Below are 13,128 nucleotides of genomic sequence, written 5' to 3' on the forward strand. Positions count from 1 at the left end.
GTCAGAGCTTATGAAGGGGTGATGATCAGGACCAGGTGTGCCGAAGCTGATGAGAAGCAGGTGCGGGTAATCGAGAGATCACCCGCCTAGCAACGTCGCCCGGCAACCGGACAGGGTGCGTTCAGGCACCTTCGGGAAACAGGAGATACAGAGCAGAAAAACGGCAACACAGGCAGGAACAGACTCAGGACGCAGGGTTCATGACAATGAGATCCTCTCTAAGCTTTACAGGAATGTGTCTCTGAATATAGACCGCAACACTGCCCCCATTGACATTTCTGTATTTTCTGTAAATGTTATAACCTTGTATTGCTACCACTGTATCATCAAAGGTATCATCTAAGTGAGTTTCAGAGATAGTCAGAATATGAATGTCATCTGTTACTAGCAAGTTATTGATATCATGAACCTTGTTTCTTAAGCTACATATGTTAACGTGGGCTATTTCTAGCACTTTTCTGGGTTGCTCAATTGTTTTCATTGCTTTACTGGGAAGCTTAGCAGAGGTAGACATACTCATGTTATTTATGTTAGTGCAGGGTGAGCTGCACACAGTGGACTTCCTACTAGGGCACACCACCTCAGTGCTAACAGTATTACTCTGGTTGATAGGCACATGATTACTGCATCCAATAGCTGTAGGATCAACAGAGGCATTCAGGGCAGTTAGAGGGACATAAATTAGGTTACTTACATTGTGTCTTCCAACGCCCCTGGGATAATGTACCTTTGCTGCAGCATTACTACAACTCAGCGGCACAATGGTAGGGATTACCTGAGCTGTGCTTGGGTCATTGATAAGTAATTGTCTCAACACAGCCTTGAAATGCATGGACAGAGTCTAGGAGCCACACATGTCTCATATCAAGGCAGCCATAGCCTACTGTAGGGGTGCACCTCAACAGTCTACAGTGGCTTCCTCCGTCTCCTTTCTTTCATTGTCACTGATCTGAACAGCAGACAGGTGAAAGCATTATGGGATTTGTTTTTACCCGTCCAGTTCATTCAGATCAGTATGACAGATAACAGAATATAGTGACAGTGAGCCACTTCAGACTATTGAGATGCACCCAGAACCTTGAATTTGCGCTTGGCTCCATTGATGTCCAGGCAGGAGCAGAGACACTCCATCACCACCATGCCCTTCACTACGCTGCTGTCCAGGTGGCTCTGCATCCCTCCCAGCATGCACTGCAGCAGCTCTGACGGGGGGAAGAACATCAGGGTCGTGATCATTAGGCACCAAACAGAATAAAAAACGGACTTCAACAAGGCGGGGCTACATGGACACGCCTCATAACAAAACGCTCATTGTCGTTTTCCATTTGTCAAATGAACACAACCCAGAGGCTGACAGGTCTGTGACATCATAATACTGCCCTGATCAACCCAGAGGCTGACAGGTCTATGACATCATAATACTGCCCTGATCAACCCAGAGGCTGACAGGTCTGTGACATCATAATACTGCCCTGATCAACCCAGAGGCTGACAGGTCTGTGACATCATAATACTGCCCTGATCAACCCAGAGGCTGACAGGTCTGTGACATCATAATACTGCCCTGATCAACCCAGAGGCTGACAGGTCTGTGACATCATAATACTGCCCTGATCAACCCAGAGGCTGACAGGTCTGTGACATCATAATACTGCCCTGATCAACCCAGAGGCCGACAGGTCTGTGACATCATAATACTGCCTGATCAACCCAGAGGCTGACAGGTCTGTGACATCATAATACTGCCCTGATCAACCCAGAGGCCGACAGGTCTGTGACATCATAATACTGCCTGATCAACCCAGAGGCTGACAGGTCTGTGACATCATAATACTGCCCTGATCAACCCAGAGGCTGACAGGTCTGTGACATCATAATACTGCCCTGATCAACCCAGAGGCTGACAGGTCTGTGACATCATAATACTGCCCTGATCAACCCAGAGGCCGACAGGTCTGTGACATCATAATACTGCCCTGATCAACCCAGAGGCCGACAGGTCTGTGACATCATAATACTGCACTGATCAACCCAGAGGCCGACAGGTCTGTGACATCATAATACTGCCCTGATCAACCCAGAGGCTGACAGGTCTGTGACATCATAATACTGCCCTGATCAACCCAGAGGCTGACAGGTCTGTGACATCATTATACTGCCCTGATCAACCCAGAGGCTGACAGGTCTGTGACATCATAATACTGCCCTGATCAACCCAGAGGCCGACAGGTCTGTGACATCATAATACTGCCCTGATCAACCCAGAGGCTGACAGGTCTATGACATCATAATACTGCCCTGATCAACCCAGAGGCCGACAGGTCTGTGACATCATAATACTGCCCTGATCAACCCAGAGGCTGACAGGTCTATGACATCATAATACTGTGTTGTAGTGTTGGGGTGTTACCTGAGGGTAGTCATGTATCTCTGATAGTGTGACATCATAATACTGTGTTGTAGTGTGGGGTGTTACCAGGCCTGGCACAGCCCTGCTCACACACAGCTGCTGCTCCAGAGGGGGTTGGCCCAGGCCTGGCACAGCCCTGCTCACACACAGCTGCTGCTCCAGAGGGGGTTGACCCAGGCCTGGCACAGCCCTGCTCACAAAGAGCTGCTGCCCCAGAGGGGGTTGACCCAGGCCTGGCACAGCGACCAGAGCACCTGGACACATAGAGCTGCTGCTCCAGAGGGGGTTGGCCCAGGCCTGGCACAGCCCTGCTCACACACACCTGCTGCCCCAGAGGGGGTTGACCCAGGCCTGGCACAGCGACCACAGCACCTGGACACACAGTCACACACACAGTCAACAACATTGTCATAAATCCACATATATCATCTCAACACTAAAGACTTGGTTGTACACTCACCTGTATAAGTAGTGTCCTCTCCCTGTCCTGAGCCAGGTAGACCAGGAGAATCCTCACCTGTATAAGTAGTGTCCTCTCCCTGTCCTGAGCCAGGTAGACCAGGAGAATCCTCACCTGTATAAGTAGTGTCCTCTCCCTGTCCTGAGCCAGGTAGACCAGAGGAATCCTCACCTGTATAAGTAGTGTCCTCTCCCTGTCCTGAGCCAGGTAGACCAGAGGAATCCTCACCTGTATAAGTAGTGTCCTCTCCCTGTCCTGAGCCAGGTAGACCAGAGGAATCCTCACCTGTATAAGTAGTGTCCTCTCCCTGTCCTGAGCCAGGTAGACCAGGAGAATCCTCACCTGTATAAGTAGTGTCCTCTCCCTGTCCTGAGCCAGGTAGACCTGGAGAATCCTCACCTGTATAAGTAGTGTCCTCTCCCTGTCCTGAGCCAGGTAGACCAGAGGAATCCTCACCTGTATAAGTAGTGTCCTCTCCCTGTCCGGAGCCAGGTAGACCTGGAGAATCCTCACCTGTATAAGTAGTGTACTCTCCCTGTCCTGAGCCAGGTAGACCTGGATAATCCTCACCTGTATAAGTAGTGTCCTCTCCCTGTCCTGAGCCAGGTAGACCTGGAGCATCCTCACCTGTATAAGTAGTGTCCTCTCCCTGTCCTGAGCCAGGTAGACCAGGAGAATCCTCACCTGTATAAGTAGTGTCCGCTCCCTGTCCTGAGCCAGGTAGACCTGGAGAATCCTCACCTGTATAAGTAGTGTCCTCTCCCTGTCCTGAGCCAGGTAGACCTGGAGAATCCTCACCTGTATAAGTAGTGTCCTCTCCCTGTCCTGAGCCAGGTAGACCAGAGGAATCCTCACCTGTATAAGTAGTGTCCTCTCCCTGTCCTGAGCCCGGTAGACCAGAGGAATCCTCACCTGTATAAGTAGTGTCCTCTCCCTGTCCTGAGCCAGGTAGACCAGAGGAATCCTCACCTGTATAAGTAGTGTCCCTCTCCCTGTCCTGAGCCAGGTAGACCAGAGGAATCCTCACCTGTATAAGTAGTGTCCTCTCCCTGTCCTGAGCCAGGTAGACCAGAGGAATCCTCACCTGTATAAGTAGTGTCCCTCTCCCTGTCCTGAGCCAGGTAGACCAGAGGAATCCTCACCTGTATAAGTAGTGTCCTCTCCCTGTCCTGAGCCAGGTAGACCTGGAGAATCCTCACCTGTATAAGTAGTGTCCTCTCCCTGTCCTGAGCCAGGTAGACCAGAGGAATCCTCACCTGTATAAGTAGTGTCCTCTCCCTGTCCTGAGCCAGGTAGACCAGAGGAATCCTCACCTGTATAAGTAGTGTCCTCTCCCTGTCCTGAGCCAGGTAGACCAGAGGAATCCTCACCTGTATAAGTAGTGTCCTCTCCCTGTCCTGAGCCAGGTAGACCAGAGGAATCCTCACCTGTATAAGTAGTGTCCTCTCCCTGTCCTGAGCCAGGTAGACCAGGACAATCCTCACCTGTATAAGTAGTGTCCTCTCCCTGTCCTGAGCCAGGTAGACCAGAGGAATCCTCACCTGTATAAGTAGTGTCCCTCTCCCTGTCCTGAGCCAGGTAGACCAGAGGAATCCTCACCTGTATAAGTAGTGTCCTCTCCCTGTCCTGAGCCAGGTAGACCAGAGGAATCCTCACCTGTATAAGTAGTGTCCTCTCCCTGTCCTGAGCCAGGTAGACCAGAGGAATCCTCACCTGTATAAGTAGTGTCCTCTCCCTGTCCTGAGCCAGGTAGACCAGAGGAATCCTCACCTGTATAAGTAGTGTCCTCTCCCTGTCCTGAGCCAGGTAGACCAGAGGAATCCTCACCTGTATAAGTAGTGTCCTCTCCCTGTCCTGAGCCAGGTAGACCAGAGGAATCCTCACCTGTATAAGTAGTGTCCTCTCCCTGTCCTGAGCCAGGTAGACCAGGAGAATCCTCACCTGTATAAGTAGTGTCCTCTCCCTGTCCTGAGCCAGGTAGACCTGGAGAATCCTCACCTGTATAAGTAGTGTCCTCTCCCTGTCCTGAGCCAGGTAGACCTGGAGAATCCTCACCTGTATAAGTAGTGTCCTCTCCCTGTCCTGAGCCAGGTAGACCTGGAGAATCCTCACCTGTATAAGTAGTGTCCTCTCCCTGTCCTGAGCCAGGTAGACCAGAGGAATCCTCACCTGTATAAGTAGTGTCCTCTCCTGTCCTGAGCCAGGTAGACCAGAGGAATCCTCACCTGTATAAGTAGTGTCCTCTCCCTGTCCTGAGCCAGGTAGACCAGAGGAATCCTCACCTGTATAAGTAGTGTCCTCTCCCTGTCCTGAGCCAGGTAGACCAGAGGAATCCTCACCTGTATAAGTAGTGTCCTCTCCCTGTCCTGAGCCAGGTAGACCAGAGGAATCCTCACCTGTATAAGTAGTGTCCTCTCCCTGTCCTGAGCCAGGTAGACCAGAGGAATCCTCACCTGTATAAGTAGTGTCCCTCTCCCTGTCCTGAGCCAGGTAGACCAGAGGAATCCTCACCTGTATAAGTAGTGTCCTCTCCCTGTCCTGAGCCAGGTAGACCAGAGGAATCCTCACCTGTATAAGTAGTGTCCCTCTCCCTGTCCTGAGCCAGGTAGACCAGAGGAATCCTCACCTGTATAAGTAGTGTCCTCTCCCTGTCCTGAGCCAGGTAGACCAGAGGAATCCTCACCTGTATAAGTAGTGTCCCTCTCCCTGTCCTGAGCCAGGTAGACCAGAGGAATCCTCACCTGTATAAGTAGTGTCCTCTCCCTGTCCTGAGCCAGGTAGACCAGAGGAATCCTCACCTGTATAAGTAGTGTCCTCTCCCTGTCCTGAGCCAGGTAGACCAGAGGAATCCTCACCTGTATAAGTAGTGTCCTCTCCCTGTCCTGAGCCAGGTAGACCAGGAGAATCCTCACCTGTATAAGTAGTGTCCTCTCCCTGTCCTGAGCCAGGTAGACCTGGAGAATCCTCACCTGTATAAGTAGTGTCCTCTCCCTGTCCTGAGCCAGGTAGACCTGGAGAATCCTCACCTGTATAAGTAGTGTCCTCTCCCTGTCCTGAGCCAGGTAGACCAGAGGAATCCTCACCTGTATAAGTAGTGTCCTCTCCCTGTCCTGAGCCAGGTAGACCAGAGGAATCCTCACCTGTATAAGTAGTGTCCTCTCCCTGTCCTGAGCCAGGTAGACCTGGAGAATCCTCACCTGTATAAGTAGTGTCCTCTCCCTGTCCTGAGCCAGGTAGACCTGGAGAATCCTCACCTGTATAAGTAGTGTCCTCTCCCTGTCCTGAGCCAGGTAGACCAGAGGAATCCTCACCTGTATAAGTAGTGTCCTCTCCCTGTCCTGAGCCAGGTAGACCAGAGGAATCCTCACCTGTATAAGTAGTGTCCTCTCCCTGTCCTGAGCCAGGTAGACCAGGAGAATCCTCACCTGTATAAGTAGTGTCCTCTCCCTGTCCTGAGCCAGGTAGACCAGAGGAATCCTCACCTGTATAAGTAGTGTCCCTCTCCCTGTCCTGAGCCAGGTAGACCAGAGGAATCCTCACCTGTATAAGTAGTGTCCTCTCCCTGTCCTGAGCCAGGTAGACCAGAGGAATCCTCACCTGTATAAGTAGTGTCCTCTCCTGTCCTGAGCCAGGTAGACCAGAGGAATCCTCACCTGTATAAGTAGTGTCCTCTCCCTGTCCTGAGCCAGGTAGACCAGAGGAATCCTCACCTGTATAAGTAGTGTCCTCTCCCTGTCCTGAGCCAGGTAGACCAGGAGAATCCTCACCTGTATAAGTAGTGTCCTCTCCCTGTCCTGAGCCAGGTAGACCTGGAGAATCCTCACCTGTATAAGTAGTGTCCTCTCCCTGTCCTGAGCCAGGTAGACCTGGAGAATCCTCACCTGTATAAGTAGTGTCCTCTCCCTGTCCTGAGCCAGGTAGACCTGGAGAATCCTCACCTGTATAAGTATTGTCCTCTCCCTGTCCTGAGCCAGGTAGACCAGAGGAATCCTCACCTGTATAAGTAGTGTCCTCTCCCTGTCCTGAGCCAGGTAGACCAGAGGAATCCTCACCTGTATAAGTAGTGTCCTCTCCCTGTCCCGAGCCAGGTAGACCAGAGGAATCCTCACCTGTATAAGTAGTGTCCTCTCCCTGTCCTGAGCCAGGTAGACCAGAGGAATCCTCACCTGTATAAGTAGTGTCCTCTCCCTGTCCTGAGCCAGGTAGACCAGAGGAATCCTCACCTGTATAAGTAGTGTCCTCTCCCTGTCCTGAGCCAGGTAGACCAGAGGAATCCTCACCTGTATAAGTAGTGTCCCTCTCCCTGTCCTGAGCCAGGTAGACCAGAGGAATCCTCACCTGTATAAGTAGTGTCCTCTCCCTGTCCTGAGCCAGGTAGACCAGAGGAATCCTCACCTGTATAAGTAGTGTCCTCTCCCTGTCCTGAGCCAGGTAGACCAGGAGAATCCTCACCTGTATAAGTAGTGTCCTCTCCCTGTCCTGAGCCAGGTAGACCAGAGGAATCCTCACCTGTATAAGTAGTGTCCTCTCCCTGTCCTGAGCCAGGTAGACCTGGAGAATCCTCACCTGTATAAGTAGTGTCCTCTCCCTGTCCTGAGCCAGGTAGACCAGAGGAATCCTCACCTGTATAAGTAGTGTCCTCTCCCTGTCCTGAGCCAGGTAGACCAGAGGAATCCTCACCTGTATAAGTAGTGTCCTCTCCCTGTCCCGAGCCAGGTAGACCAGAGGAATCCTCACCTGTATAAGTAGTGTCCTCTCCCTGTCCTGAGCCAGGTAGACCAGAGGAATCCTCACCTGTATAAGTAGTGTCCTCTCCCTGTCCTGAGCCAGGTAGACCAGAGGAATCCTCACCTGTATAAGTAGTGTCCTCTCCCTGTCCTGAGCCAGGTAGACCAGAGGAATCCTCACCTGTATAAGTAGTGTCCCTCTCCCTGTCCTGAGCCAGGTAGACCAGAGGAATCCTCACCTGTATAAGTAGTGTCCTCTCCCTGTCCTGAGCCAGGTAGACCAGAGGAATCCTCACCTGTATAAGTAGTGTCCTCTCCCTGTCCTGAGCCAGGTAGACCAGAGGAATCCTCACCTGTATAAGTAGTGTCCTCTCCCTGTCCTGAGCCAGGTAGACCAGAGGAATCCTCACCTGTATAAGTAGTGTCCTCTCCTGTCCTGAGCCAGGTAGACCAGAGAGAATCCTCACCTGTATAAGTAGTGTCCTCTCCCTGTCCTGAGCCAGGTAGACCTGAAGAATCCTCACCTGTATAAGTAGTGTCCTCTCCCTGTCCTGAGCCAGGTAGACCTGGGGAATCCTCACCTGTATAAGTAGTGTCCTCTCCCTGTCCTGAGCCAGGTAGACCAGAGGAAATCCTCACCTGTATAAGTAGTGTCCTCTCCCTGTCCTGAGCCAGGTAGACCAGAGGAATCCTCACCTGTATAAGTAGTGTCCTCTCCCTGTCCTGAGCCAGGTAGACCAGAGGAATCCTCACCTGTATAAGTAGTGTCCTCTCCCTGTCCTGAGCCAGGTAGACCAGAGGAATCCTCACCTGTATAAGTAGTGTCCTCTCCCTGTCCTGAGCCAGGTAGACCAGAGGAATCCTCACCTGTATAAGTAGTGTCCCTCTCCCTGTCCTGAGCCAGGTAGACCAGAGGAATCCTCACCTGTATAAGTAGTGTCCTCTCCCTGTGATGAGCCAGGTAGACCAGAGGAATCCTCACCTGTATAAGTAGTGTCCCTCTCCCTGTCCTGAGCCAGGTAGACCAGAGGAATCCTCACCTGTATAAGTAGTGTCCTCTCCCTGTCCTGAGCCAGGTAGACCAGAGGAATCCTCACCTGTATAAGTAGTGTCCTCTCCCTGTCCTGAGCCAGGTAGACCAGGAGAATCCTCACCTGTATAAGTAGTGTCCTCTCCCTGTCCTGAGCCAGGTAGACCTGGAGAATCCTCACCTGTATAAGTAGTGTCCCTCTCCCTGTCCTGAGCCAGGTAGACCAGAGGAATCCTCACCTGTATAAGTAGTGTCCTCTCCCTGTCCTGAGCCAGGTAGACCTGGAGAATCCTCACCTGTATAAGTAGTGTACTCTCCCTGTCCTGAGCCAGGTAGACCTGGAGAATCCTCACCTGTATAAGTAGTGTCCTCTCCCTGTCCTGAGCCAGGTAGACCAGAGGAATCCTCACCTGTATAAGTAGTGTCCTCTCCCTGTCCTGAGCCAGGTAGACCAGAGGAATCCTCACCTGTATAAGTAGTGTCCTCTCCCTGTCCTGAGCCAGGTAGACCAGGGGAATCCTCACCTGTATAAGTAGTGTCCTCTCCTGTCCTGAGCCAGGTAGACCAGAGGAATCCTCACCTGTATAAGTAGTGTCCCTCTCCTGTCCTGAGCCAGGTAGACCAGAGGAATCCTCACCTGTATAAGTAGTGTCCTCTCCCTGTCCTGAGCCAGGTAGATCAGAGGAATCCTCACCTGTATAAGTAGTGTCCTCTCCCTGTCCTGAGCCAGGTAGACCAGAGGAATCCTCACCTGTTTAAGTAGTGTCCTCTCCCTGTCCTGAGCCAGGTAGACCAGAGGAATCCTCAACTGTATAAGTAGTGTCCTCTCCCTGTCCTGAGCCAGGTAGACCAGAGGAATCCTCACCTGTATAAGTAGTGTCCTCTCCCTGTCCTGAGCCAGGTAGACCAGAGGAATCCTCACCTGTATAAGTAGTGTCCTCTCCCTGTCCTGAGCCAGGTAGACCAGGAGAATCCTCACCTGTATAAGTAGTGTCCTCTCCCTGTCCTGAGCCAGGTAGACCTGGAGAATCCTCACCTGTATAAGTAGTGTCCTCTCCCTGTCCTGAGCCAGGTAGACCTGGAGAATCCTCACCTGTATAAGTAGTGTCCTCTCCCTGTCCTGAGCCAGGTAGACCTGGGGAATCCTCACCTGTATAAGTAGTGTCCTCTCCCTGTCTTGAGCCAGGTAGACCAGAGGAATCCTCACCTGTATAAGTAGTGTCCTCTCCCTGTCCTGAGCCAGGTAGACCAGAGGAATCCTCACCTGTATAAGTAGTGTCCTCTCCCTGTCCTGAGCCAGGTAGACCAGAGGAATCCTCACCTGTATAAGTAGTGTCCTCTCCTGTCCTGAGCCAGGTAGACCAGAGGAATCCTCACCTGTATAAGTAGTGTCCTCTCCTGTCCTGAGCCAGGTAGACCAGAGGAATCCTCACCTGTATAAGTAGTGTCCTCTCCCTGTCCTGAGCCAGGTAGACCAGGAGAATCCTCACCTGTATAAGTAGTGTCCTCTCCCTGTCCTGAGCCAGGTAGACCTGGAGAATCCTCACCTGTATAAGTAGTGTCCTCTCCCTGTCCTGAGCCAGGTAGACCAGAGGAATCCTCACCTGTATAAGTAGTGTCCTCTCCCTGTCCTGAGCCAGGTAGACCAGAGGAATCCTCACCTGTATAAGTAGTGTCCTCTCCCTGTCCTGAGCCAGGTAGACCAGAGGAATCCTCACCTGTATAAGTAGTGTCCTCTCCCTGTCCTGAGCCAGGTAGACCAGAGGAATCCTCACCTGTATAAGTAGTGTCCTCTCCCTGTCCTGAGCCAGGTAGACCAGAGGAATCCTCACCTGTATAAGTAGTGTCCTCTCCCTGTCCTGAGCCAGGTAGACCAGAGGAATCCTCACCTGTATAAGTAGTGTCCCTCTCCCTGTCCTGAGCCAGGTAGACCAGAGGAATCCTCACCTGTATAAGTAGTGTCCTCTCCCTGTCCTGAGCCAGGTAGACCAGAGGAATCCTCACCTGTATAAGTAGTGTCCTCTCCTGTCCTGAGCCAGGTAGACCTGAGAGAATCCTCACCTGTATAAGTAGTGTCCTCTCCCTGTCCTGAGCCAGGTAGACCAGAGGAATCCTCACCTGTATAAGTAGTGTCCTCTCCCTGTCCTGAGCCAGGTAGACCAGAGGAATCCTCACCTGTATAAGTAGTGTCCTCTCCCTGTCCTGAGCCAGGTAGACCTGGAGAATCCTCACCTGTATAAGTAGTGTCCTCTCCCTGTCCTGAGCCAGGTAGACCAGAGGAATCCTCACCTGTATAAGTAGTGTCCTCTCCCTGTCCTGAGCCAGGTAGACCAGAGGAATCCTCACCTGTATAAGTAGTGTCCTCTCCCTGTCCTGAGCCAGGTAGACCAGAGGAATCCTCACCTGTATAAGTAGTGTCCTCTCCCTGTCCTGAGCCAGGTAGACCAGAGGAATCCTCACCTGTATAAGTAGTGTCCTCTCCCTGTCCTGAGCCAGGTAGACCAGAGGAATCCTCACCTGTATAAGTAGTGTCCTCTCCTGTCCTGAGCCAGGTAGACCAGAGGAATCCTCACCTGTATAAGTAGTGTCCTCTCCCTGTCCTGAGCCAGGTAGACCAGAGGAATCCTCACCTGTATAAGTAGTGTCCTCTCCCTGTCCTGAGCCAGGTAGACCAGAGGAATCCTCACCTGTATAAGTAGTGTCCTCTCCCTGTCCTGAGCCAGGTAGACCAGAGGAATCCTCACCTGTATAAGTAGTGTCCTCTCCCTGTCCTGAGCCAGGTAGACCAGAGGAATCCTCACCTGTATAAGTAGTGTCCTCTCCCTGTCCTGAGCCAGGTAGACCAGAGGAATCCTCACCTGTATAAGTAGTGTCCTCTCCCTGTCCTGAGCCAGGTAGACCAGAGGAATCCTCACCTGTATAAGTAGTGTCCTCTCCCTGTCCTGAGCCAGGTAGACCAGAGAGAATCCTCACCTGTATAAGTAGTGTCCTCTCCCTGTCCTGAGCCAGGTAGACCAGAGGAATCCTCACCTGTATAAGTAGTGTCCTCTCCCCTGTCCTGAGCCAGGTAGACCAGAGGAATCCTCACCTGTATAAGTAGTGTCCTCTCCCTGTCCTGGAGCCAGGTAGACCAGAGGAATCCTCACCTGTATAAGTAGTGTCCTCTCCCTGTCCTGAGCCAGGTGAGACCAGAGGAATCCTCACCTGTATAAGTAGTGTCCTCTCCCTGTCCTGAGCCAGGTAGACCAGAGGAATCCTCACCTGTATAAGTAGTGTCCTCTCCCTGTCCTGAGCCAGGTAGACCAGAGGAATCCTCACCTGTATAAGTAGTGTCCTCTCCCTGTCCTGAGCCAGGTAGACCAGAGGAATCCTCACCTGTATAAGTAGTGTCCTCTCCCTGTCCTGAGCCAGGTAGACCAGAGGAATCCTCACCTGTATAAGTAGTGTCCTCTCCCTGTCCTGAGCCAGGTAGACCAGAGGAATCCTCACCTGTATAAGTAGTGTCCTCTCCCTGTCCTGAGCCAGGTAGACCAGAGGAATCCTCACCTGTATAAGTAGTGTCCTCTCCCTGTCCTGAGCCAGGTAGACCAGAGGAATCCTCACCTGTATAAGTAGTGTCCTCTCTCCCTGTCCTGAGCCAGGTAGACCAGAGGAATCCTCACCTGTATAAGTAGTGTCCTCTCCCTGTCCTGAGCCAGGTAGACCAGAGGAATCCTCACCTGTATAAGTAGTGTCCTCTCCCTGTCCTGAGCCAGGTAGACCAGAGGAATCCTCACCTGTATAAGTAGTGTCCCTCTCCCTGTCCTGAGCCAGGTAGACCAGAGGAATCCTCACCTGTATAAGTAGTGTCCTCTCCCTGTCCTGAGCCAGGTAGACCAGAGGAATCCTCACCTGTATAAGTAGTGTCCTCTCCTGTCCTGAGCCAGGTAGACCAGAGGAATCCTCACCTGTATAAGTAGTGTCCTCTCCCTGTCCTGAGCCAGGTAGACCAGAGGAATCCTCACCTGTATAAGTAGTGTCCTCTCCCTGTCCTGAGCCAGGTAGACCAGAGGAATCCTCACCTGTATAAGTAGTGTCCTCTCCCTGTCCTGAGCCAGGTAGACCAGAGGAATCCTCACCTGTATAAGTAGTGTCCTCTCCCTGTCCTGAGCCAGGTAGACCAGAGGAATCCTCACCTGTATAAGTAGTGTCCTCTCCCTGTCCTGAGCCAGGTAGACCAGAGGAATCCTCACCTGTATAAGTAGTGTCCTCTCCCTGTCCTGAGCCAGGTAGACCAGAGGAATCCTCACCTGTATAAGTAGTGTCCTCTCCCTGTCCTGAGCCAGGTAGACCAGAGGAATCCTCACCTGTATAAGTAGTGTCCTCTCCCTGTCCTGAGCCAGGTAGACCAGAGGAATCCTCACCTGTATAAGTAGTGTCCTCTCCCTGTCCTGAGCCAGGTAGACCAGAGGAATCCTCACCTGTATAAGTAGTGTCCTCTCCCTGTCCTGAGCCAGGTAGA

Source organism: Coregonus clupeaformis, unplaced genomic scaffold (assembly GCF_020615455.1).
Source record: "Coregonus clupeaformis isolate EN_2021a unplaced genomic scaffold, ASM2061545v1 scaf0789, whole genome shotgun sequence".
Classification (NCBI taxonomy): Eukaryota; Metazoa; Chordata; class Actinopteri; order Salmoniformes; family Salmonidae; genus Coregonus; species Coregonus clupeaformis.